A 24,370-nucleotide genomic window follows, 5' to 3' on the forward strand; every position below is an offset into this window, starting at 1 on the left:
CCGCTTGCTGCACGCCCATTACAAATCCCACATCTCTTCGCAATCCACAGGCCAAGGAAGGGTCTGTGTGCATCCCCCCCCCTCCTCTGAAAGCAGCAGGGAGCTCTGGCTGGAAAGAACAGCCTTCCTGCCTGAAATATACTCGGAGTCGAGAGTGAATTTCATGCTCTTTATTCAGCTCATATTCATCAAGGAGAAGAAGAGAAGACGAATGGCTCTTTTCCCAAAACCATCTGCTTATATACATTATTTACACAATGGGCCTTGCGTGATTGGCTACTTCAGGGCTACACCTGTGGGCCAATTATATTGTGGATTGACTTCTGCCTGCAGCCTGATTGGCTGCTCCTACAGGCCAATCAGGTAGCAGATTCACTTCTGCCAGCCGCCTGATTGGCTGCTCCAGCAGGCCAATCAGGTTGCGGATTCACTTCCACCTGGAGTTGGATTGGGTAGCTCCCGCTGATTCTGAATCCTATTGTTCTAGGATTCAGCTCAGTACATAACACTGCCAATGCTCCCTCTCTGAAAAACCACACATTCCCCCCCACCCCCACCCCCTGCTCTCTGAAGCACATTTTACTAGCGCTCCCTTCCCTCAGGCCTCTCAGGCTACTGCAGGCTTGGAGACAACCCACTTTCTCTTCGTGACAGGCGTTTCAGTCCCCCTGTGGGCCCTCTCCATTTCCAAGGCAGACCACTTCCATCCCCTTCTGGCAATCCTCTCTAGTTCCCTGGAAGTGCTTGTTTTGTGACTTGAGTGCAGGCTACCTGCCTTCTTATTCCATTCTGCTTTTCAAAAACAGGCATGTACTCTCCCCCCCCCCCGCGTCTCCTTTCCCACCTAGTAAATCTTTTCCCGCATCCTCAGGGCTTAACCCACCAGAAGACGGATACCAAGATTTCAGATCAAGCGAACAAACAAATAAGCTCCATCTATCCTAACAGTCAGTGCTATTTTTCTAGAAAAAGAGGAGCCATCAGGAACACTTCTCTCGTTCTCTTGGAATGGCAGTGGCGTCCACCTGAGAGGTGCGGAAACAGTTCTGGCAAGTTCTAGCTGGAAAAAAGCCCTGCTTGTCACAGATGAACACTTTCAGCTGAAATCTGTACTTCCCATCCACACTAGTGGGCAATGCTTCATAGGATGTATTCACGCTATGTGTGTTTGTCCTGTCCTTTCAATTGCTACTGCCCTTCTCATCAGAAGTTCCATAAACAGTATTATTCTTTTTAAAAAGCTGTTTTGCACAAGAGCCTTTCTGTGCAAAACTGCTCTTTTGAAAACAAAATAATAATAATTATTATTATAACAACAACAACAATAATAATGTGAAGATGCCTTCAGCAACCACATGCGATTTAATTAAAGATTATTGGGACAAAATCTATAATGAAATTAAAAAACTATTCAAGATAACGTTTAAGAAAAAACCCGTAATATTCCTCCTGGGCATTTTACCCGATAAGTTTAAGAGGGAAACCAGAACGCTCATGATGTACAGCTTGACTGCCACCAGAATCCTGATCGCAAGGAAATGGAAAGATAAACTACCCCCAACCATAGCAGAGTGGCAAGCCCTGCTGATCGAATACTTGCAGTTAGCAAAACTAACGGGCTGGGTGCGGGATATAGGTTATCAAAAGGTATCAAAAGAATGGATAATTTTCAGAGAGTATCTAAAAACACACAGTAACAACAACATTCTACTGGCAGAACTTGAACGATATCTGTAAAATATAAAAAAAATCAAAAAAATAGAGAGGAAAAATTCTCTCTTTTTTAAGTTAATATAAACAAACCTGTGAAAAACAACAACAAAGAAAACCAGATATGATGGAAAGGGGTTGGAAGTATCGTTTATTTGTGGAAATGGAATACACCTTGAAACATGATTTTGGTATGTATAATTTCAGCCTCAAGAATCTAGTATGATATATTTTGTTGTACATTTCACTTGTGTATATTTGTGAAGATTTGTTGTAAACAACTTTTAAATTTTTATTCGAAATAAAGGTTCTAAAAAAATAAATAAATAAACAAACAACAGCATGGTCTACATGGTCTACCCTCCCCGCAAACAAATCAGAATGAGTGATCGGTAACAGGCTGTCTGAAAGCAACCCAGGTGCAGTTACTCAGAAGTGAGGGAAATAACTCTGCCCATGTTTAGAAGTATCATCATTACTGTTTTCTTCACATGCTCAAGGGTTCTCCAGGCAATGAAAATCAGGCTGATTAAACCACCCTCATCCTCTGCCTACCCACACTTTCCAGTTGGAAAAGACTGGGGAAGGGATGTAGCTCAGCGATATAGCATCTGCATTGCATGCAGAAGGTCCTAGCTTTAATCCCCCATGTTTCCTGGCCTGGGTGTGAGACACACCTGTCTGAAACTCTGGAGAGCCCTTGCCAGTCAGTGGGTCTGACTCAGTATAAGGCAGCTACCTATGTTCCTTTTCCCAGGGTGAAAGCAGAATGAAAGGATGGAATATCACAGACAAAATTTATAAGCCATTTCTACAAAGCACTTACATCCTGTAACACTATGATTCTAGCAGAAGATGTAATCCACTTTCACCACTGCTAAGAAAATTCAATCTCTTTTCCCCAAAGGGTTGTTCATATATTAACTCAACCACAACAGCAGTTACCATTACAGAACCTGTAGTTTCTCTGTAATATTCACACACCACATTAGCAGCTAGTCTTGGTAAATATTTCTGGGCCTGCATTGTGCTTATTATCTCCTTTCACGAAAGCGAAACGATAGAATTTGCTAACATGGGAATTCTGCAAGTTCAGATGCTTAACCATCAAATGCTCTGGTTAATTAGCACAGGGGCATTTCCCTGAAGTGGTGGGCCTGAGAATTAAGCGCACTCCTGCTTATTTTGTGAGGCTAATTTGGCTCCGCTGCAAAATAATAGCAAGAAAAATGAAAGCAAAAGGTGGCTGCCACTCACTGTTGTATGGAAAGGCAATGTTGGCAATAGTACTATGAACCCTGGGTACAAGGGGTGCGATCCAATGCCTCAGGTAGCCATTCTATGGTACCTTCAAAACTGGAAACAAATCAGAGACTGTTTATTTTTTTCTTGCCTTAGTAGCCCACCTTTTTTCCTCCAAGGAGCTCAAAGTGGCATTGGTCCAAGACTGGCAGAACAAGCTTCATGGCCGAGTGGGGATTTGAACCCTGGACACCTAGGTTCTAGTCCAACACTCTAACCTTTCTTAGACTTTGGGTCCCCAGATGTTGTTGGACTACAACTCCCATTGTCCCCTAGCTAGCAGGAGCAGTGGTTAGGGTGATGGGGGTTGCGGTCCAACAACATCTGGGGACCCAAATACTGAGAAAGGCTGCTCTAACCACTTCACTATGCTGGCTCTCATAGACTTCCACTGCTGTCCAAGGGCCTTACAGACAGGTCCAGCCCAAGACATTTTGGGCCCTGAGGCAGACCCCAAGATGGAGCCCCTCCGCTCCCAAGTCCCAACCAGGGAGGAAAGGGGTGGAAGAAGATCTCCATCAGGAACAAGGGGATGTAGTGGGGAAACTGCCATTGGGGTGGGCTGCTGCCCTGGCAGATGCTGCCACCTGAGGTGGTCGCCTCACCTGGCTTCATGGGTGAGCCGGCTCTGAATAAAGCTCTACATGGGGATGTGCTGTCTTTGTGGACCCTGCCGCCCGAGGCAGTCACATCACCTGGCCTCATGGTGGGCTTACAGGTAAGTACCGGTAAGTGGGCATGCATGGGGCTGGCTCAGCCCTCAGGTGCCACTTGCCCCTCTTTTCCTGTGCCCACCCCCTCAGGAGGGGGAGGACCATTTCAATACAGTGCTTCTCCTCTCTCCTTCACCCAGCAGCTCCAATGCAACAGTCCGGCAGTAAGAGTTGCTCAGCATTGGGACGGACTCCCCTGAGAAGCCGTGCAGGACTCTCCTTCTGGGAAGGCTTTGAAACAAAGGTTGGAGGACCATTTGCCAATGGATACCTTAGTTGAGATTCCTGCATTGCAGGGGGATGGACTAGATGACCCCCGGGTGCATTCCAACTCCGCCCCATCCCATGGTTCTATGACGCCTCTCTTAGAGAGCGGGGCAAAGCCTGACCAGCCTCCCTCCTCGGCCTCCCCTCCTTACACCCCTATTGGCCGGTCACTCCTTGCCTATCAAGCAATTCCCCACACGGCATTGGCCAGACTGGGGGTGTGAGGGAGGGGAAGAAACAGAGAGGGGGGGCAAGGCGCCCCCCACTCTCCCTCACAGTCTCTCTCTCACACTCACACGCCCCTTCTCTTTCCTCAGCTTCTCCCCGTCGAACCAGCTGCTACGCGCCCAGGAGACTCCGCTGAGGAACCAGGCACCCAATACTTGCTTGCCCAGCCGCCGCCCCCCCCCCCCCGCGCCCTGGCGCTTGGCAGCACGCCCTGGCAGTCCGTGCTCGCTGGCTCGGGCATAGGCTCCCCGGAGGGCTTCTTGCTCCACCAACGCCGCCTGGGTGCCTGACCTCAGAAGTCTCTCTTCGCCCCCGGGGCTGCGCCTGCCTCCTCCCCAGACATGCCTCGCGCGCGGGGGCGCTGAGGTGGCGGCGGCGGCGGCGGCGGGCCGGGGCTCCTCCTGCTCCGGGTTCCCCCAGCCCTCCTCCCCGCGCGCGCCGCGAGCTGCCTGCTCCCGTTCTCTCTGGCGTCGCCTCCTCCTCCGCCGCCTCCTCTTTCCTCTTCCTCCTCCCTCCTCCTCCCTCTCTCCCTCGCTGCTGATACATGGCTAGCTGGTTGCAATCGCTACAGTGTCACCTCCTCCTCTACCCCTGCAGTGCCAACTTCCCTCCCTGGCTAGGAGGTCCTGACGGGCAGAGGGCTCCGCTGAAAAGTGATGGGATAGACCAAGAAAATAAAAATTAAAAAAAGCCCCTTCAGCACCTGGGGGGGCGGGGGGCACATGCCTTTCGCTCCTCGCCAGCCTGGGTCGTCCCTTCCCACTCTTCGGGTCATACGCCCCCCTCTCCCTTTTCTTCCTCTTCCTTTGAGAGACTCTTGTTTGTCTTCCTCGTGTCTTTTTTCGTGTTTGTCCCCCCCCTCTCCCAGCCCCCCTTTTTAGTTGCTCCCCCTCTTTTTCTCCCTTATGAGCCTGGATTGCTGAATTCTTCTGGAAAGGGTGAGTACGAAATGTTTTTTTTTATATTAAAAAAAAACACCACCACATTTGCTCAAGAGCATAATGTTCTCGGTTTGTTCATTGCACTATGTAAAATGGAAAGGGGAGGGAAATGACAGACTGGATAGCAGGAATTAAGCAGTTTTTGTGCATTTTAATGGCTAACTTTATTCTAGGTTTGTGCCAACTGCTCTAAAAGTTAAACCTGTTTTTTCTTCTTCTTTCTTTTGACTAACAAGACTTCTCCTAGTCCTCTACCTTCTATTATACATTATATAGTACTAGGAATTGATAACTGGTGGTGTGAAATGATAGATGCACCTAAATCAGGGCTCCTCAGACTTCTGAGCTTAAAAAGGTGTCACTGACCCCCAAAGCCAAATTCTTGGGAATGTATATGAAATAAAGTCAAGAAATAGCAATATGTAATCAACATTTAGTAAGCATCAATCACCATCATTCGGTGGGTAGGGAAAGAGGGGTGTTAGTATTATTCTTTTGACATTTTTAGAAAATAATTGTTTAAAAAGTAAACTTTGCACCTGTATACAATTTGTAGCAACAAAGCAGCATGGACTGAGAGCACCATGGAATTGTTTTATTAAATACAGACATTCCTCATTGGCAAAGGAGGTGCACTCTGTACATGCCTGTCCCTCTTATTTCTCAGGCTCATAGGTCCTGATTTAAATATATACCAGTATATAAAAACACCGTACCACATATACTTTGTTTTATTTGCTAGGCCCTTTTCAACCCTCTTTGGTTGAATGTACTTTTTGTGCTCCATTCAGTTTCAAAATGTAGATATGCTGGGATTGTTCTTGTGTTCAGATGCTTGAGCAAAGTTTACAATAATAGTGCATTCTTTTGACTATGTAAAATGCTTCTGGTCACCCCAGTGTTGCTCCAGAATGAAAACAGATAGCTTTCAGTTGGCAGAAAAGAGGTTATGCACTAAATTTCTTCCCTAGGTGAATGCATCTTTAGAGCTGTTTTATTGTGCATTTTCTTGGGTGGATATTTGCCATAACAGGTATATGGAAACTCCAGTTTCAGAAGCAGTTGTGCTAGTGAACACCAGTTGCTAAGGAGCACTGGGTTGGGGGGGGGGGAGGCTATTGCCTGCTTGCAGCCTCCCAAAAAGCACCTGGCGGGCTGCTGTAGGAAGCAGGATGTTGGACTTCATGGGCCCTATGGTCTGCTGCTGCAAGCATCTCCTTTGTGCTGCATTTACTAAACTACTATCCTCAGCTCCTTTATTCTTTACGTTCAAAAGATTCAGAAAGTTTCACTAATGCCCTAAAGCCAAGGATGTTGGCTAGAGAAACATACATGGCTGTTCTTCTGGCAGTGGTATTAACAATGACACTGTAGTCATTTTCCATTGAGCAAGTTAGTTATGGTGTGAAGCTGGGTTTGCACTGTGGTGGCATGTGTGTGATGCTTTTCTAACTTAGCTCATTTTTGGAGGCATTCTGTGTGTCTGTGACTCTGCATCACCAGTTTTAAATATTATTTCAGTATTATTATTCAGTCTTTATATAAAAGCTATTGAGCACCCCTTGCCTTTTTCGGGTCACTGTATTGCTTTCGCAATGCTTCGGTCATTATGCCGTGAACCTTCAGCTTTACCTACCCACCCAATGCTATCGGTCTTTTGATTTAGACCAGTTTCAGGTAAGCAGTGACTTCCATTTAAGGAATGCACCATTGATCCTTAATATGCTTTAGTTCGTTGGTCAAACCGGTAGGTTACAATAGCAGTACAACCACCCTGCAAATATATGGTTAAAAAGAGAGAAAGAAATGGATCTCCAAATGCATGTTTAGGCTAAAAGTGTGTCCCAGATCTGAGAACGCTGAAAACTATTTCATTAATGACCCTGAGAGCGTAGTAGAGAAGGAACAGGAGTCTGTATTCCTCCTTAAAAAAGAGTTAATGTGAATGTTTTGAACGTGTTGCCAGAGGAAGCAATGCATTGGCTGTTTGCTTTGCAGGAGTCAAAGCCAAGAAGAACAGGGGTATCTCTACATCATGAGTTCACTCACTGTGATCATTCTGAGTGAGGAGGAAAGCTATGCAGTTGTATTTATCAGATGTGTGCACAGCACAGATAGATGCTTTCTCCTTCCTGCATAGCCCTTGCAGAAAGTATCTAATGTTCCTGTGATTTAGCTTTAATTGCAAGTATTGTGTGATTAGATGTCTCTCAGGAGTTTAGTAAGAGTGAAAATGCTTTGCCCCTGTTTTAACCAGTCACAATTTTGCTGTGCTTCCCCCAACCCCACGTAATGTATGATTTCCTTAATGTTCACGTAGAGTTGCCACCTGTCCTGTATAATACGGGATTGTTCCGTATTTCAATGTAAAATGCAATCTCCTGTATTGATACAGTTTTGTCCCGTGTTTCAGGTCTTCTCTCTCTCTGCCAAGTGCATGTGCTTGAAAAGGGTGTGCGAAAGGTCTGTATTTAAGCACAGACATGTTTACAAATTTGTGTGCATGCAGGCGGACGTGCATGTGTGACAAATTCCAGAGGGGCCATCCTGTTAGGCAGCAATAGATTGCAATGGGTTGCTTTGAAGTCACTTCAGCACCAGATGAAAAAAAGAAATCGTCCACCAACGACCCCTATCCTGTCCTGTATTTTGCCAGAGCATAGGTGGCAACCCTAATACTCAGTGCTGTCAATTATTACAGCATTTGGAAGTGCACTTTTAAATATTCCTCCTATTTGTGATCTTCAGAAGCGAGTGTCATTGATTATGTAGCCAAAACAACACCATCCATGCAGAAGAATGGGGAAACTCTACAGTTTGCAGAAATACATTTTAAAAGACCCTAAAAGTGTGTGGGGGGGAGTCAGCCCATTGAGAACTGAGCATGCTCAGTGGACTTAAAATGGTGGTTGATTGAAAGAGGTCAAGAGTGAAATGGAAAAACCAGGAGAAATGGGAAATGAAGTACCCTGAGAAGGAGCATTCTACACTGCAACATTTTGTTGCAAACTCCACTTGTTCTATTTTGAGATTGATGATTTGGGCTCTTCGGTCGTGAAACTAAATATGTAAGACTTCCCTGGCTTTTAAGCAAATCCTCTAAAATATTTTCCTTATAAAAAAAGACTTGCTTTGGATTTGGTGTTATGTACTGGCTAGGAAAATGGTGCTCTTTGGTTGGGTGGGTGTTGTTCGCCCACCTACAAATAGATCACAGGCACAGTCCAGTGATGGTGGGTTGTTGCTGCCCTTGCAAGTTGGTGGACCTATTAGAATTACCTTTCTCCATTCACTGATGGATATAGATCAGTGGTTCCCAATTAGGGGGGTCAGGGGACCCCTGGGGATCCACGGAATGCACCCAGGGGGTCCCCCATCCCAATGTTGGTGCCCCTAATGTGCATCTTCGCTGGCAGCCCCACTGATGGCAGCTTAATGCACCCCCCACCCCATTACCTCCCACTCAAATCCCGCAGTGGAGGTGACTCCACTTCCTCTCCTCTCCCCACCCACCAGATCTCTGCGGCTTCTCCTTCCCTCATCCCCATGCCTGATCTCCAATTTCAGCCATCGTGATATATCGGAATATTGCGATGGTTAGCTGTTGATATATCACAATATTGAAAACCAGATATCTCTCAGCCCTAGTTTGTTTTTTAAAATAATAATAATAATAATAATAATAATAATAATACCTAAAATCCATCACTTATTAGGAGCTACCCCGTATTTTGTTCAAATATTGCTTTGCAGAGGTAACTGCCGTAGAGTTATCAAACATTTCAAAAGTAGGGGGTCTGTGGCTTAGCTTTTGAAAAATAGGGGGTCCTCGGTAATTAGCTAGTTGGGAACCACTGTTATAGATGGTTCCCAGATGATGCCTGAATCATGTTCAGGCATGATGTAAATGTCCAGAATGGCATACCAAGGAGAAATTGTGCTACCCTGAATGCTTGCCCAATCTCCATCTTGCTCACCAGAGTTGTGACTAGATCTTTTTATTTTTCGTGTGATGGACCAGAGAAGAATCAATGGCTCTAGTCTCGAAGCCCCTTGCACAATACATTTCCCCCCCTTGTGCAAGTGGGTGGCGTGTTGCCAACTTCCGCTAGTTCCTGTTCCCCTCCCAGCCAGTGGTACAGTTACATAATTTTAGATACAGGTTTAAAGACCGTAGCACCCACCTTCCCATTTTTGGATGGTAATATGTATTAATTCACTTACTTCACAATGTAGTAAGCCAGATGGGATGGGCTGCATTCTGGAGCTTACCAGTTCGGCCAATTCTGCCAAAATGGGATTTGCAGGTTCAGCTGATGTTTGCCAACCCAGCTGGGAATGGCTGCTCTTGGAGACCCCACTTTGGCAGGGACCTTCCTTTGCAGCCAGGCTTGTGTACAAACCAGGTTGCGAGGGAAGGAAGGAAAGAATTAGGAGTGCACTTTCAAAATGGCCCAGGGGGGTGGGGGAGCTCAGGATCCAGCCCACTGAAAATCTGTACCAATTTATTTTTCCAGCCTCATTGGACATATTGAAGCTGCGATACATATACTGAGGTTGGCTTATTTTATCCTAATGTTGTTGTTTTTCATGCATAATGAAGAGACTGCATCCACTTATGCTATATTGCTGTGTTTTGTAACGTACATTTTGTTTATTTTCCCGATCACTTACTTTGATCTCAACCCTGGTTCTGTATTGGTTTTTTGTTCATCTATTACTAAGCTAGACGAACCAGTGGTATGACTCAGTACAATAGTGCTGGAAGATATTTGTGTGGTGATGCAATAAGTTTTGTTTCCCTTCTTAGGTCTAGAGGAATGTTAATTGTGTATCATTCTGTCTTTCTTGCATGCATATATATATATATATATATATATATATATATATATATATATATATAGAAATTAGCTTGAAGGAATTTTCATTAATTATATTCCTGTAAGCCTGTTATTTAACCCGGAGATTTTTATCACTGATTTTTGTGGGAATTGAATCAAACATCTAAGCAAGCATCTAAGCAAGGTTGATCAAACTTTGGTCTGATGCTGTTAGAAGATAGTATTATCCAAAATGTTCACGCTACTGAGCTGCTTCTAGTCATGGCAGAAAGCGGTTCCTCTCTCCAGATTATCAAGAAGGCAACCTGCCCTGCTAAGTGGTTTTGAGCTCTACTACCGTGTATTTGCATCTTTTAAATGAAATCTCCTGAAACTCTTATCTGAAGCTTTTGGAATGACAAGCAATTGTTCTGTTGGTTTCATCGTGTTTCCGTTGGCTTGTGTGACTGAGTGTCATAGCTATGCTTTGTGTCACTGACGGGGATGTTTTAGTAATTAACATTAATTAAACTGTCTTGGTTGCCTTTAGGGGCGCTCTGGCTCATGATACTGCCAAATAGTTTATGCAGTAAACAAAAATCTTATGTTTTAGGATTCTGGAGAAGCTTGACTTTGTTAGTGAGGAACTAGTTTCAGCACAGGTGACCAAAGTAGAATTCAAGCTTTAGCAAAATGCAGCCTTTAAAAGCACTTACCGGTACTTTTTTAAAAAAAGTGTACAGCATGGTATGAGAAGGAACAGATTTTGAAACAGTTAGATGAAAATGTGTGAATAGACCACAGAGTCTCCCCACTCCCTAGTAAATTTATGACAAATAGTGGGTTTTTAATAGGAGTATCAAAATATGTTCCTTCTTTATAAAGAGTTATCCATGGGCCGTGAGGCTGCTGAGTGAAAGACAGCAACATTGCAGCTGATGTTCGGGGTTGGTGGTCGTACGACGATAGCACACAGAGTTAAACAAGGATTGAGAGATTGGGGGGGGATGTGGGGCTCGTTTAATCTCACTGTAAACAAGTGGTACAGTGACAAAGTATTATTATTATTATTATTATTATTATTAAAATCTATCTACCCAACTTGAACTAAAGTAGTTTTTAAAACTGACAGCCTTTCAACCTAGATAATTTTGTCATTTAAATGTGGATTCACTTTTTAAAAATGACGTGTTTACATGGAAAGGCTATTCCCTTTAGAATGCAAAAGCTAAGAAAACGGGTTTTATTCTCTTTCGTTATACGGAGGGCAGAAGGGTTTTGTGAAGACTCAAAATGGGAAGATATCCAGTGGATCATCCACTAGTTTATTAGGTGTGATGTCTACCAGTAGGGTAGCTAAAGCATCCCAACAATTTGTGTCTAGTGGTCAGGGGAAAACATTCCAGAACCTTCCTAGATTACTTGTTGTCATAGTTGGGAAATTTTGTCTAGGATCCAGCTAGATTTACCTCACTGTGGTACTGCTTTTTTGCCCTAATTTGTTGTTTATCAAACATCTTGAATGTGAGGAAGGAGAATATGTTGCCTTCTGTGTTTCCTTCCCCTCAACCAAGTGAAAATGATCCGTTGAGTTGTGTTATGTTTTATGAAGTGAGTGGACATTAAAGATTTCTCTAATATCAATCCTGTGCTCTTGCCTTGCTTCAGAAACACTTGCTCAATAAGTCCTACTTGGGAAGCACTAAGAAAATTAGGCTGGCATTACCAGTTTACTTATATTTTATGAATATAAACTAATACAAATTTGGGCTGTTCTCTTTGCTGTTGTAGTCTTTGTCCTGAGTTGTAACTGCAGTAATTTTGAATAGGATCTAATTGACTATCTGATACAGGATGGCATACCCTTCAACTGCCATCATTTGACTGGGACGTCCCAGAATTGCAGACGCCCTCTCGGCTTTTGATTGGATCCCAATTGGAATGTCTGTTCTTTTGGTCCTGCACTCTCACGTGAGCTAAAAGACGTGCCTTACTCAGGCGTCTTTCATGAGCTGGGAAAGGAGCAAGCGCATAATCTTGCGAATGGCAGTGGCGATGTTTGCACCCTTTGTAGGACAGCCAGCCAGCACAAAGGGGGATATTTTAACCTTTAGCATGGCTCTTCATGCTATGCCCAGCAAGAGTGCACATTATAGTCCAAAGGCCATCAGGAAAATAAGGATTTGTTTTTCATGTGTGCTGAAAATCAGTTTTGCTTTTGTTTTTTTAATGTTTAACCACATCAGTTAACAAACATGGATACATATGCTGTAATGTTATTGTTTTAGTTAAATAAATTGTTTAAATTGTTATTAGGGAAATGATTATTTTTCTCCTTCCAATAAAGTACAGCAGAAAAGTTGTCCAAATACAAAGTTAACTTATTAAACCTCACAATAATTTCATAATTACCTGCCTATGTATTTCTAATAGTATAACCAAATCAGTAATTTTTGTTATAACTGTAAAAACTACCGTACTCTAAATATTTATTATTCCAAAAATGAAACCTTCATCTGGTTGCAAATATTAAGATTATACCAGCAGGAATGCCTTTCTGTAAAAAAGAAAGAAAGATTTAAATCAAGTCTTACTGACTAGTGATTTAAATCGTGATTTAAATCGATTTGATTTAAATCAAATTCACCCTGGTCGGTGGGCAGTGCTGGTGAAGAGGACTTGGCTAAGGGTGGGGTGCAGTGCTGCAAAGTTGGGTGCAGGGGGAAGGGAGAAAATGGGCTGGGTTTTGTGGTCCGGATCAGGCAGAGTTCACAAAGAGGTTTGCTGTGGAGGCTCATGGTGCTTGTTTTAAGTGAGCTCTGACTGGATGAGGCCTACAAAACTTGCAGGAGAGAGAAACTCTTCCTATTACTGGATTGGTGATGCATGCAAAAGTAAAGGTCACAAAGTTGGAAAATTAATAGTATCGTCCATGTTGACATTTCAGAGGGAGAGCTGTTTGGGGTGTGGCACAGTCCAAGTTTTGTAGTGGATGTGTACTCTTTTATTTCGTGCTTTCAGTTCAGGAGGGGGAGGTGTTGACAGTTTCTCCTCCCCAACCTAACCATTCTTTGTTTACCATGCTAAGAAAAAGATTTTATTTTATTTTTTTTAAAAATCAGAACGTTGTGGTTTGCTACTTATTAAGTGAGACTGATTTGAATTAGAGCAAACGTTTGCTATCATGTTTGTGGCTCCAGTATAAAGCTAAGAAAGGCTTGAGTGCTATTTAGAAACAATCCCTGAAAGGCAGATAGGGTTTTTAGAGGTAAACAAATAAATTCCACATTATCCACAGTATTGCCTGGCACTTCTCCCTAGCACTGCCCAGGTCCCTCTATATATCTCCAGCAGCACATAACTCTTAAAACAGAGTAAAAGTCAGATTGCTATGGCTTCTCTTTGTAATCAAGGAAATCCCAAACTTTTGTTTTTGGAAGCGGCTGGGATTGGGAAGCTAAGCCCCTTGTTATGTACTGGTGTACTGTACAGTGGTGCCTCGCTGGACGAATGCCCTGTACGACAAATTTTTCGCTTAATGAATAGGTTTTGCCATCGGAGGTTGCCTCTCAAGACAACGAGGTTTTCTATGGCCACCGCTTCGTCTTGCGAAGCGTGGCCATAAAAACCTCCGATCACAAAACCTAGCGAAAGGGGCATTTGCCTAGCGAAAGGGGAACCAGCTGTATCAAGGGAAGAAGGCAAAGGAAGATCAGCTGAGCGGTGCCTCTCAGCTGATCTTCCTTTGCCTTCTTCCCTCGCTGCAGCTGGTTCCCCTTTGTGTTCCGCTGGTCTCTGCCGGTTGCCGTGAGCAGTGAGGGGCAACCGGCAGAGACCAGTGGAACACTAGCACGGGAAGAAGGCAAAGGTCTTCCCCCGCCGCCGCCTCTCACCGCGCACAGCCGGCATGGGGCACAGCTTCGGAGGTCTCCGAAGCTGTGCCCTATGCCGGGGAAGGCAGGCGGGAGGCGGCGGCAGGAGAAGCTCTTCTCCCGCCACTGCCTCTCACCGCGCCCCATGCCGGGGAAGGCAGGCAAGGCGGCGGCCAGGAGAAGAGAGCTTCTCCCCGCTGCTGCCTCACACACAGCTGGCATTGGACGGGGCTTCGGAGACCTTCTCCGAAGCCCCGTCGCATGCCGCCGCCAGTCGCCCAGAGCCCATAGGAACGCATTGATTAAGTTTCAATGCATTCCTATGGGAAACTGGGACTCGCTAGACGAATTCGTTACCCAAATTGACCCGTGGAACAAATTAATTTCGTCTAGCGAGGCACCACTGTATATAGTTTTTCCTCAGGTCCTTGGCTGTTGTTTTAGGAGGGAACTTTAGGAGGGAACTTTGAATTAGGTTTGATACATTGTTTGAGTCAGCCGTCTATAAAAGCAGGCCGGCTCAGGAGTCAGTTCAGTTCTGTTCCAGCTTCCAAATAAAGAGCTGCTTTGAAGAATCGATGTGTCGTCTACTTACTATTTAACACCCCTCTTCAGAGGTTCATGCCTTTTTCCATTCCCTGAACATCTGCAAAAAAATATGTGCTGACAGTGGGTAAGGAATCGTATTTGCAGGAAGAGCAGCGCTGTCAAAATATGACCAACTGCAATTCAGAATTAGGTTGCTGTAAGGACTTCAGGCAATGCATCTTGGTTGTGGTTCAGGAGCACAAAAACTTCTGGTTGCCATAGTAATTGTGTTGTGTGTGGTGGGTTATACCTGCTAGTTAGAATTACATATTGTAAATTTTATACAGGCATCAAAGTTGTACTTACTCCCATCTCAAATGATGAATCACTTGCACATGTGTGCTGGAATCCTCACATTTCTAGTTTAGCCAGTCATTCCTCACGGATTGCTTGTTTGCTTCTGTTGGCCTCTGTTGTTGCTTCCTTTAAGGGTTCAACTTTGGATGCCAAACTGATTGCTGTACTACCTGCTGTGGACAAGGAGTGGGTGTTGCTGTTCAGGTTGTGATGAGAAAAGCTTGTGTGTGGGCTGACAAGAGTGAGCATAATTTATTAAATAGCATGGCATTCTCCTTTCAATGGAACCTCCTTTAATAGCCTTAGGCTAGAGCTGTCAAAAAGTTCTTTCCTTTTTGAGGGCATTTCTACCTATTTCCAGTCAGACTCTGAATGTGTTTGATGCCATGTGAAGTCTGCAAAGATAATAATAATAATAATAATAATAATAATAATAATAATAATTTATTATTTGTCTGGCTGGGTTTCCCCAGCCACTCTGGACGGCTTACAACAGAAAAATGAAATAAAATAATTAAACATTTAAAGCCTCCCTAAACAGGGCTGCCTTCAGATGTCTTCTAAAAATCTGGTAGCTGTTTTTCTCCTTGACATCTTCATGGGAGGGCGTTCCACAGGGCAGGCACCACCACCGAGAAGGCCCTCCTCTGATGAGGTTAGGGGGCTGTGGAGACCTCTCTGAAAACAAGTCCGATCTGGTGATGTTCACAATAAAATGGCTCTCCATATCTGCTCACATATCAGTACTCAAAAACATGTATGGGAATCGGTTCTCTATGACTGGAGATCTGGATGATGTTCCCTGCCTTTGCAATGGATCCAGTAGTAGCAGTAGCTGGTCTAGGAAAATCACTGTGCCTTTATAATGTTGCTGCATCTGTCCTTTCGTAAAGTGCCCTGAAAACTAATAAGACTACTGTATTGTGCTGGAGAATTATAAGAAGTGTTGTTTATTATTATTTTAGAAGACATTTTCTTAGAAGAAAGCTAGCTCCTTGTGTGATGTGGTATATGTGTGCCTGTACGCACACATGCTTGTCTGGCTGGCTTTTCTAATGGCTGGCTTTTCTAATGAGAAACATGCTAAGAGGAAGGCACACTTGGCAAATCCACACTGTGATCAACTCCCGCCTGGGAACCAATGTCCCCACTGTGGAAGGTTGTGTGGGTCCAGAATTGGCCTCCACAGTCACTTACGGACTCATAGTTAGAACCGTGTTTATGGAAGACAATCTTACTCGGCTACGAGTGATTGCCAAAGAATAATAATAGTAATAGTAATAGTAATAATAATAATAATAATAATAATAATAATAATAATAATAATATGTGACTGGGGCAGGCATTCTGACCAAACAAACATGGATGGTTTGTCTAACACACAGCCCCTCCTCTCCCCAACCAGATATGCCCTGGTCCCTCCCCAAAAATTATCCAGAGTCTTGGGGAAAACCCCAGAACAAATTTAAGGGGAGAGGAGCAGAGTGAGGGGAGAGTATCCCATTTTGCAAGTGTAAATCTTGTGTTGGCAAGATGAGGGAGTTGGATATCGCTCAATAAATCTTTGTGCGGATGGGAGGCTTAGCACCATGCTGAATACAAGCCATTGTGTTTAACAAATGTGGAAACTGGCATATGTTTTTCCCCCAGTTGAGCCAGCAGTTCAAAACTTATGATAGCTGAGGCAAACTCTTGGAAAAGCATGTCTACCCTACCCTTAGTTCTGCATCAGTTGGCTGAGCTAGGCCTGCCTCTTCATTGGAAGGAGACAAGATCACAATGCTGGTCCACAGAGCAGCACAACAGGCCAACCTGCTCTTGAGGGCAGATGATTCTGCCGTATTGAGAAATAATGATCCAATTGTACTTGAAGTACTGATGCAGCAGATTTTACTAAACTCTGAAAACGACCATGTTGAAGGAGTCAAGGCCTCAACAATAAATCGTGTAAAGTTGCATTTGTCAGCCTCCTTTTGAGGGAATAGCACTTCTTGTTTTTTGTTCATTTTAAAAATGGCTGCCCCCTATCAATAGAAGTATTGCATAAATACGTTGTGTTTAAAAGATGCACGACTTTGTTAAGCAACCTTGTGTCTGAATCTCAGACTTCGTTCATACAAGTTTTCTGAACTGCTTTGCTGATTTTATCATTCATGGTGATGACCAATATATAGTGAGGCCAAATTATATAACTCGGGGGGGGGGCTGCATTTGTGCATGTTGGTTCTTATACACGAGAGCTAGAGCTGGTAAAAGCAACTTCACTTTGCTAGCATACTGAAGGAAGCTGGCAGACTCATCATCCATCGAGACATTGCATAAAACCAGAGTTTGAGGACATCCACACTTGCAAAACTGGCATGTTCTTTCAATGTGAGTATTTAAAATGCATGTGTTCAGTTCATTGGAAATAAAACAGATTCAATGTGCACTTTGCACATAAATCTTTTCAGGCAAAGCAAAATATGTAAGTCTTTACAGTCTATTGCGAGCCAAACTATACATGACGCTAAACGTGATATTAGGAACCATATTAAGTTCCACACACCCCTTGATTAATGATAAGTGTGTGTGAATGGGAAAGAGAGGTTTTACACTTCTGCCATGGTCCTGGCAAGAATTGCTCCTGCTTCCCTAGGGCTTGCTGATCAGAAGGTCAGCGGTTCGAATCCCTGTGACGGGGTGAGCTCCCGTTGCTCGGTCCCAGCTCCTGCCAACCTAGCAGTTCGAAAGCACGTCAAAAATGCAAGTAGATAAATAGGAACCGCTACAGCAGGAAGGTAAACGGCGTTTCCATGTGCTGCTCTGGTTTGCCAGAAGCGGCTTTGTCATGCTGGCCACATGACCTGGAAGCTATACGCCGGCTCCCTTGGCAAATAATGTGAGATGAGCGCACAACCCCAGAGTCGGTCATGACTGGACCTAATGGTCAGGGGTCCCTTTACCTTTACCTTTTACCCTGCTGTTAGCCCCAGGGGAAAGCTCCCTGTAAGGAGCTGCAAGGAACTGTCAAGGCTGATCTCTTCCTCTATATCAGGCATCCCCAAACTTCGGCCCTCCAGATGTTTTGGACTACAATTCCCATCTTCCCCGACCACTGGTCCTGTTAGCTAGGGATCATGGGAGTTGCAGGCCAAAACATCTGGGGGGCCGAAGTTTGGGGATGCCTGCTCTATATGCTAATCTAAGCCCACGAACCATGCTGCAAGTAGAAGCAGGATTCAAACCTTGCTGGCTGTAAGCTACTTAGTGCAGGAGGAAGAAGGAGCATGGAGCATGGTGGGCAATGTGAGAGGGGGTTGCTGGAATTCCTGTGGAAGCAGTTCTATGTACGTCTGTGTAGACTTCCATACGGACTTTTGTGCTGTAAATGTGGGTGGCGGGGGGCTGATCTGCATGATATCTGGGGGGTGCTGTGCAGCATGACTCTGCTCACAGTCACGCCTTCCCTTCATAAAAGCACATGTGAATTTGTGAAGGCTACAATGTTCTAACATGCCCCACAATACTCTTCACGGAGGGGTTTGTGGCTGACACTTGGGGTTGGGGTAGACAAATTGATGTGGAAATTGTAGCCTTCACTAAAACAGTTTAGTGCACTATTGAATATATCGTACAATCCTTGGCTGTGTGGCTATATTGTTCTTCGCCTGACCTGTGAATTAAAAGCCTATTTTCTAACACACAATTTCTTTGCTATGATTGGAGCTTTTCACATAGTGCTTCTCAAAGCGATGATGGAAGCCACAAGTGCAGTTCAGATGTTTTGGGTACATGTGGGAGACTTGCAAGTGTTCTCTTGAGCATCACCTGAGATGTCTTGCAAAAGCTCCCCTTTTGATTTCGTGTATGTCTTGGTGGCTTAATAGGGTAGGACTTTATAAGTGGATATCTATGAAGGGGATCCATATTGCAAAGAAGCCATATGTGCTCTTCTCTAGGTCCTTATTCCTTACTTTTAAGCAATCCTTTTGTGTCATTTCTTAATAAATAGTTTCTGCTGCTTTTAATATTTTTTTGCAAGGAGTAAAGAAGAACGAGCAAGACTTTCCTGCTGTTGTTATGCGCTCCTTTGTGTCCAACAGAGTCTGGAAGCAGAATTTTGCTTATGTGCTATATTTGAAAAAGTGGCCTTTTTAGCTGGTAACTAGTATATGCCAGATGAAACAGTAGCTTCTGTTTCAGGAATTTCCAGTCTCCAAAAAGCGGACGGTGTGGTCCTTGGAGGCAAGTATTTGCTTCATTTTACGTTTTCACAGTCCTCTAGGGTGTCTGGGTGTTGCTACTATACGTAATTGGAAATCATAAGCCTAATTCATCCATAATGCTTCTGTTACTACACACATGTGCATACTCTGTGGGATGGTGGGTATTTATTATCCTGACTTTTATTTGGGAATATGAAGCTCTGTACTTTGTCTAGGGACATGCACACACAATCACACCTTTTTATTGTAGCTTAATGGATCTCTTGGAATTCCTGCCCCTCCCCCCCCCACTTCCCTTCTACACTCCTCTTTTTGTGAATTAGAAGCACCATAGCACACAAACTATGTATTAAAATAGGTGAAACACATATTTGATTCCCCTCACCCCCACTAACTGTGTGGTTTCTGTAATGTTTTTATATTCTACCAGCTGCCTCTTGAAAAATGAAGAGCTGTTAAATGAAGTCTGCATAAGTCATAAGTCTTTCATGATTGTTGCCTGGCTGACATGACTCAATAAGCCAAACTATGGCTTAACCCAGTGTTTCTCAAACATCCCAGTGGTCAGGGATGATGGAAGTTGTAGTCCAACAACAGCTGGGGACCCAAGTTTGAGAAATGCTGGCTTAACAGGTTCATGAAATGTGTTGGCTCCCGGAGAGCAGCTCACATCCACTTTGCAAGTCCCTGATCCTTTTAGCTCAACGTGGCATGGTAGCTGAACCAAAGTCTGGTTTAACATGTTATCCAAACCAGGGATTGTGATTATGGTCTCTCCTACTAAACCATGATTTGTAGCCTTGGCTGCAGATCATGGTTAAGAAGGAGAGAGCCCCTTCACCTCCTTGGTAGCTTGCACCAAGCTATGAGCTGGCTTAGCATTATGTGTTAACACAGCTGTTGAGAAGGGCGATGATGATTGTTTGCATATGGAGGCAATAGTGGAATCTAAGGATAGCTATGAAGAGAAAAGTGACTAGGTCTTCCATCCTACTTTTCTTCTTCCTTATGACATCTGCTGAGACCTGTATCACTATTTGTTTTTGTTCTTTGCTGGCCAGACTATACGTCAAATCTACAATGACATGTGGGGACTAACTACATGCTTGGTGTTGGGTGTCTGCTTCCAGCAGTGTGAACGGGGAAGATCCAGCTTGGAAACAGTCCCTTCCACAACTTTTTCCTCTTGCTGCTTATGAGTACAATAAATAACACTTTTTTTGGAAAGGGATTACTGTCATCCAGGCCCCTCATACACCCAATGAACGGTTAAAAGACTCTCTTGTGTCTACTATCCCAGAACACTCAAGCAATCCAGTCAGTAAATGAAGACATGCAGAAAATGTATTCTACCCTTAATTGCAGAAGTGCAAGGCCTGAATTTGAATAGGGTATGCATAACAAAATTAACAAAGACAGCATGCTGGAGGGTGACACATACAATACTTCAGTATGGTATTTTATTACCACATTTTTTTATTTCATGCAATTGTGATATTAAATACCGGTAGTTGTAAGCCACTCTGTGTACTGCATAGGCACTAGAAGGGTGACATAGAAATGTGCATATAAAAATATAAATAAGTAAGTAAATAGACTGGCGCTAGTAAAGATTGGAGAAACACAAAGATATTCTTAGCGATGCTCAACAAAAAAAGGGAAAAGGGATTGGGGCAGGGAGAAGGAGAAAAGCAGATTTGGGCACAAGATCTTTGTAACTGGGTTCTTGAAACGACCACCTGGAATGGAAACTGCTCAAGTAGAGGAGGAGCCGGACATTGCTGATCTCTCAGCTCCTGGAGCTGCTTCCTTTTCGCCTTCTGCGCCAGCCTGGTGGAATGGCTGTTGCTGGATAACATTTAAGTAAGTTACTTTTCACCACACAACTACTGCAGGGTACCCCTCCGAAGTTATGTGAAATGTAATGGTAATGTACAAAACTGAATAGTACTAATATCTAAATTACTCCTATAGGTCTGCCCATTGTCAAATGAGCCAACAACTCTGCTTGACCCTGTCAGTGCTCATGTTTTATAAAAGCATTGTTCTGTAATGTTTGTTATTTCCACATTTTTTCTATTACTGTAATACCTAAAATTATTTCCTATTATAATTTTTTGTGTGGAGTCTCCTCCTTTGGAGGTCTTTAAGCAGAGGCTTGACAGGCGTATGTCAAGAATGCTTTGATGGTGTTTCCTGCTTGGCAGGGGATTGGACTGGATGGCCCTTGTGGTCTCTTCCAACTATGATTCTATGATTCTATGTGTGTACTCAAATCAAGAGCTTTGCACAATAGTCACACACTATCCCTTCCCCACCCCCACCCTTTGCATTTCCACCTTCTGTGTTGTTATCTGCTTTGAGTGCTTGAGAGAGAGAAGGTCGGATTATAAAGCTGCCAGCAAATAAAAAATGTTAAGACTTATTTTTGTAATATCGGAATATTCACATCCTGGCTGCGCTGTGTCTGCTGTCTATTTCCACCCCTCTGGGCCTCCCATCATATGCTGGAGCTTTGAACAAGCAAGCTGGATCCTGGCCATCGAGAGAGGCTTCTCTTTGAGCCTTCTGAATGCTTCTTCTCCAGCAAGTATCTTGCCTGTGAAATACAAGTACAATTTTGCACTCAAGATTAAATACAGTCCCTGGTTTCTAGGAAAAAACACTCAATCTGGACTTGTTTTATTCTAATGCACTTGGCTTTCTGTCCATTAACACAGTGTTTGTCTACTTAGAGTAAGGAGGGTTAATCCTGTGCGATTTTGTTTGCTGGTGGAATTGGTCACACATTTGGGCATAATTTACTTGCAGAGTGGGGAGTGTGAGCCTCTTCCTCTTCCTCAACCTCCCTATCCCTCCGGTTTCTATTTTGCCCCCTGTGTACTTTCTTGCTCCTGGGAATAGGACCCTTCTACTGCTTTGTCTTCTGATGGGAGGAAAATGGCTTCTCCCATTCTTTCTGTCTGCACTAGGACCTCTGCCAGTTGCGATTTCTTCCAGAGGAGGAAACCTTGAAAGAAGCTCTTATTTTAGAACTGCAAGCCTCTAACCCAGGCACCCCCAAACTCGGCCCTCCAGATGTTTTGGGACTACAACTCCCATCCCTAGCTAACAGGACCAGTGGTCAGGGATGATGGGAATTGTAGTCCCAAAACATCTGGAGGGCCCATTTTGGGGGTGCCTGCTCTAACCTGTGGGCCACCTCAGTAGCACCTGTGGTGGTACTCCAGCTGAAGAATCACACACTTCCTCCCAGAGTTAGCCAGCCCCATCTGGCTAGCTAGTGAGCTAGGCTGTGAGCCCTTGCCTGCCTCAGTCTCCTAGTGTGTACAGGTGAAACTCGGAAAATTAGAATATCGTCGAAAAGTTCATTTATTTCAGGAATGCAACTTATTGTTTTTTCTTTTTCTTTTAATTTTTGCAAATGCTTTCTTTTGGAAAGTCCACAGTAATAAAATAAAATAGTTACAATAAGACAAAAATAAACATCACTATTACATTTCATTAATTACATTCCATTTATAATTGACCCGCCTAACGACAAATAATTACAATTACAACAAATAAAGGCTTGACATATCTTACTTTGCATGTCATGCATCTATCTCATATATTGGTTTCACCTTTTAAGTTGCATTACTGAAATAAACTCCTCACCCACAATAATACCACCACCAGACTTAACATGGACACTGGTAATAAACCCAGATGCCAACTTTGCTGCCACATACACCCGGACAACACCATTACTGGCCCCAACAACATCCAACATACCATCTCAGGACTATTTAATTACTCATCTTCTAACATTATGACATTATGTATGCCATCAAATGCCAACAATGCCCTTCAGCTCTCAATATTGGACAAACAGGCCAAACCCTACGCCAAAGGATAAATGGACATAAATCTGACATCAGGAATCACAAGACAGAGAAACCAGTAGGAGAACACTTCAGTCTCCCAGGACATTCTATACAAGATCTCAAAGTGAGACTTCCGGCGAAGCATTATGGCGGGCGCCACGGCGCCACGGAGCTCCTGAGGTCAGTCGGCAGATCTAGACTGCCCGGGGGGCTCCTGACCTGCCGGGACCACCGCCGCCACTGCGTGAGAGCCGGGGGTGTCTAGTGAATCGGTTGAGGGGTCCGCCCCCCCCGCCTGCCACCTCAGTGTGTTTCAGGCCGGAATTGAGGGCACCCGGCCGCCGCTCATACAGAGCCCCGGGGCCTTGAATCATCCGCCCCGCGGCGCGCCGGAGCCTCAGAGAGGGAAGGGGGATCTTAAAAAATAAAAAGCCCCGACCTTCTTGCTGCCGCCGCCATCACCGCATTCGATCCAGGGAGGGAGAGGAGCCTCGGACCTGTCATCCTCCCTGCTGCTGCTGCTGCGCTACCGCGCCGAGATCACCCGGCTACCTGGAGCCCCGAAGCCGAAGGGACTCAGGAGTGAGAGTGGGGTGCCTGGGGGAAGGGGAGAGACCCTGACCCAGATACCCCGCCATCGAGCTGCCTCCGCTACCCCCGCCGCTAAATTGAGGGAGAGGTAGGAGGACGAACTGCGGCCTTGCGGGAACACGAGGCTGGGCCTAGACTCAACCTGGGCCTGCTTTCCCGCCGAGTAGCGCGCCCAAAGTCCAAAGGAAGGCCCACTGGAAAGGCCTCGTTTGTTTTTTGTTTTTCTTTCCATTTTTAAATATATATATATATATATAATAAACCCCTTTTTATTTTTATTCTTTCTAAAAAATTTTTTTATACTTTTAATGCTATTTTTTAAAATATGTAAATATTTTTATAAATATTATATATATATATCTTTCTTCCCCCCCTTTTTTCATTTTCCTTAAATTTTTCTTCTATAAGAACAATAACAACAAAAAGACCTTGATTTTGTTTCACCCCCACCCACCCACCCCTTTTTTTTAAAAAGAAAAGAAAAGAATATATTAATATTTTAACCAATATTTTTAGTATTGCCACCGTCTATTACTTCCACCTTCCACTTTTTAACACCCAACCCCCCTCTTTTTATACATTTTAACCCTTTAGGAAAAAACAGGCAAAAATAAAATCACAAGTTCCTAGCCCTTTTACTAAATTTCTATCCTTTTTAAGCTGCTGTCCTCTCTCTCCTCCAAACCTCTTTTACCTTAGCCTTATATTATTCCTTCCACCTCAATACATAAACCCTTTCCATACACTCAAACCCACCTCCCCAATATATCCTCTCTTTATTTTTACCCTCCGTCTCACTTGTTTCCACCCTCATTTTGTCTTCTCTTTCCTTTTCGGTTCCTTCTTTCCCCCTTTTAAATTGAACCCCCCCCTATCTAGTCTGTTTATTAACCTGTCTCCAATAGGGGAGCCTTTCCTCCCACTCATCACCCCCCTTTTAAAATAAACACTTCTATTTTATTTTTAT

General features: G+C 44.1%; 1 protein-coding gene across 1 annotated transcript in view; it reads left to right on the forward strand.

The window, feature by feature from the left end:
* The first annotated feature begins 4,275 nt into the window (after positions 1-4,275).
* Positions 4,276-24,370, forward strand: part of SERTAD2 (SERTA domain containing 2) — a 139,884-nt gene continuing 119,789 nt past the window's right edge. Inside the window, exon 1 of the mRNA XM_035110260.2 lies at positions 4,276-5,158. The gene's annotated coding sequence lies outside the window, so the exon portion shown is untranslated. The remainder of the gene's footprint in view (positions 5,159-24,370) is intronic.

The sequence above is a fragment of the Zootoca vivipara genome, chromosome 3 (assembly GCF_963506605.1).
Source record: "Zootoca vivipara chromosome 3, rZooViv1.1, whole genome shotgun sequence".
Taxonomy (NCBI): domain Eukaryota; kingdom Metazoa; phylum Chordata; class Lepidosauria; order Squamata; family Lacertidae; genus Zootoca; species Zootoca vivipara.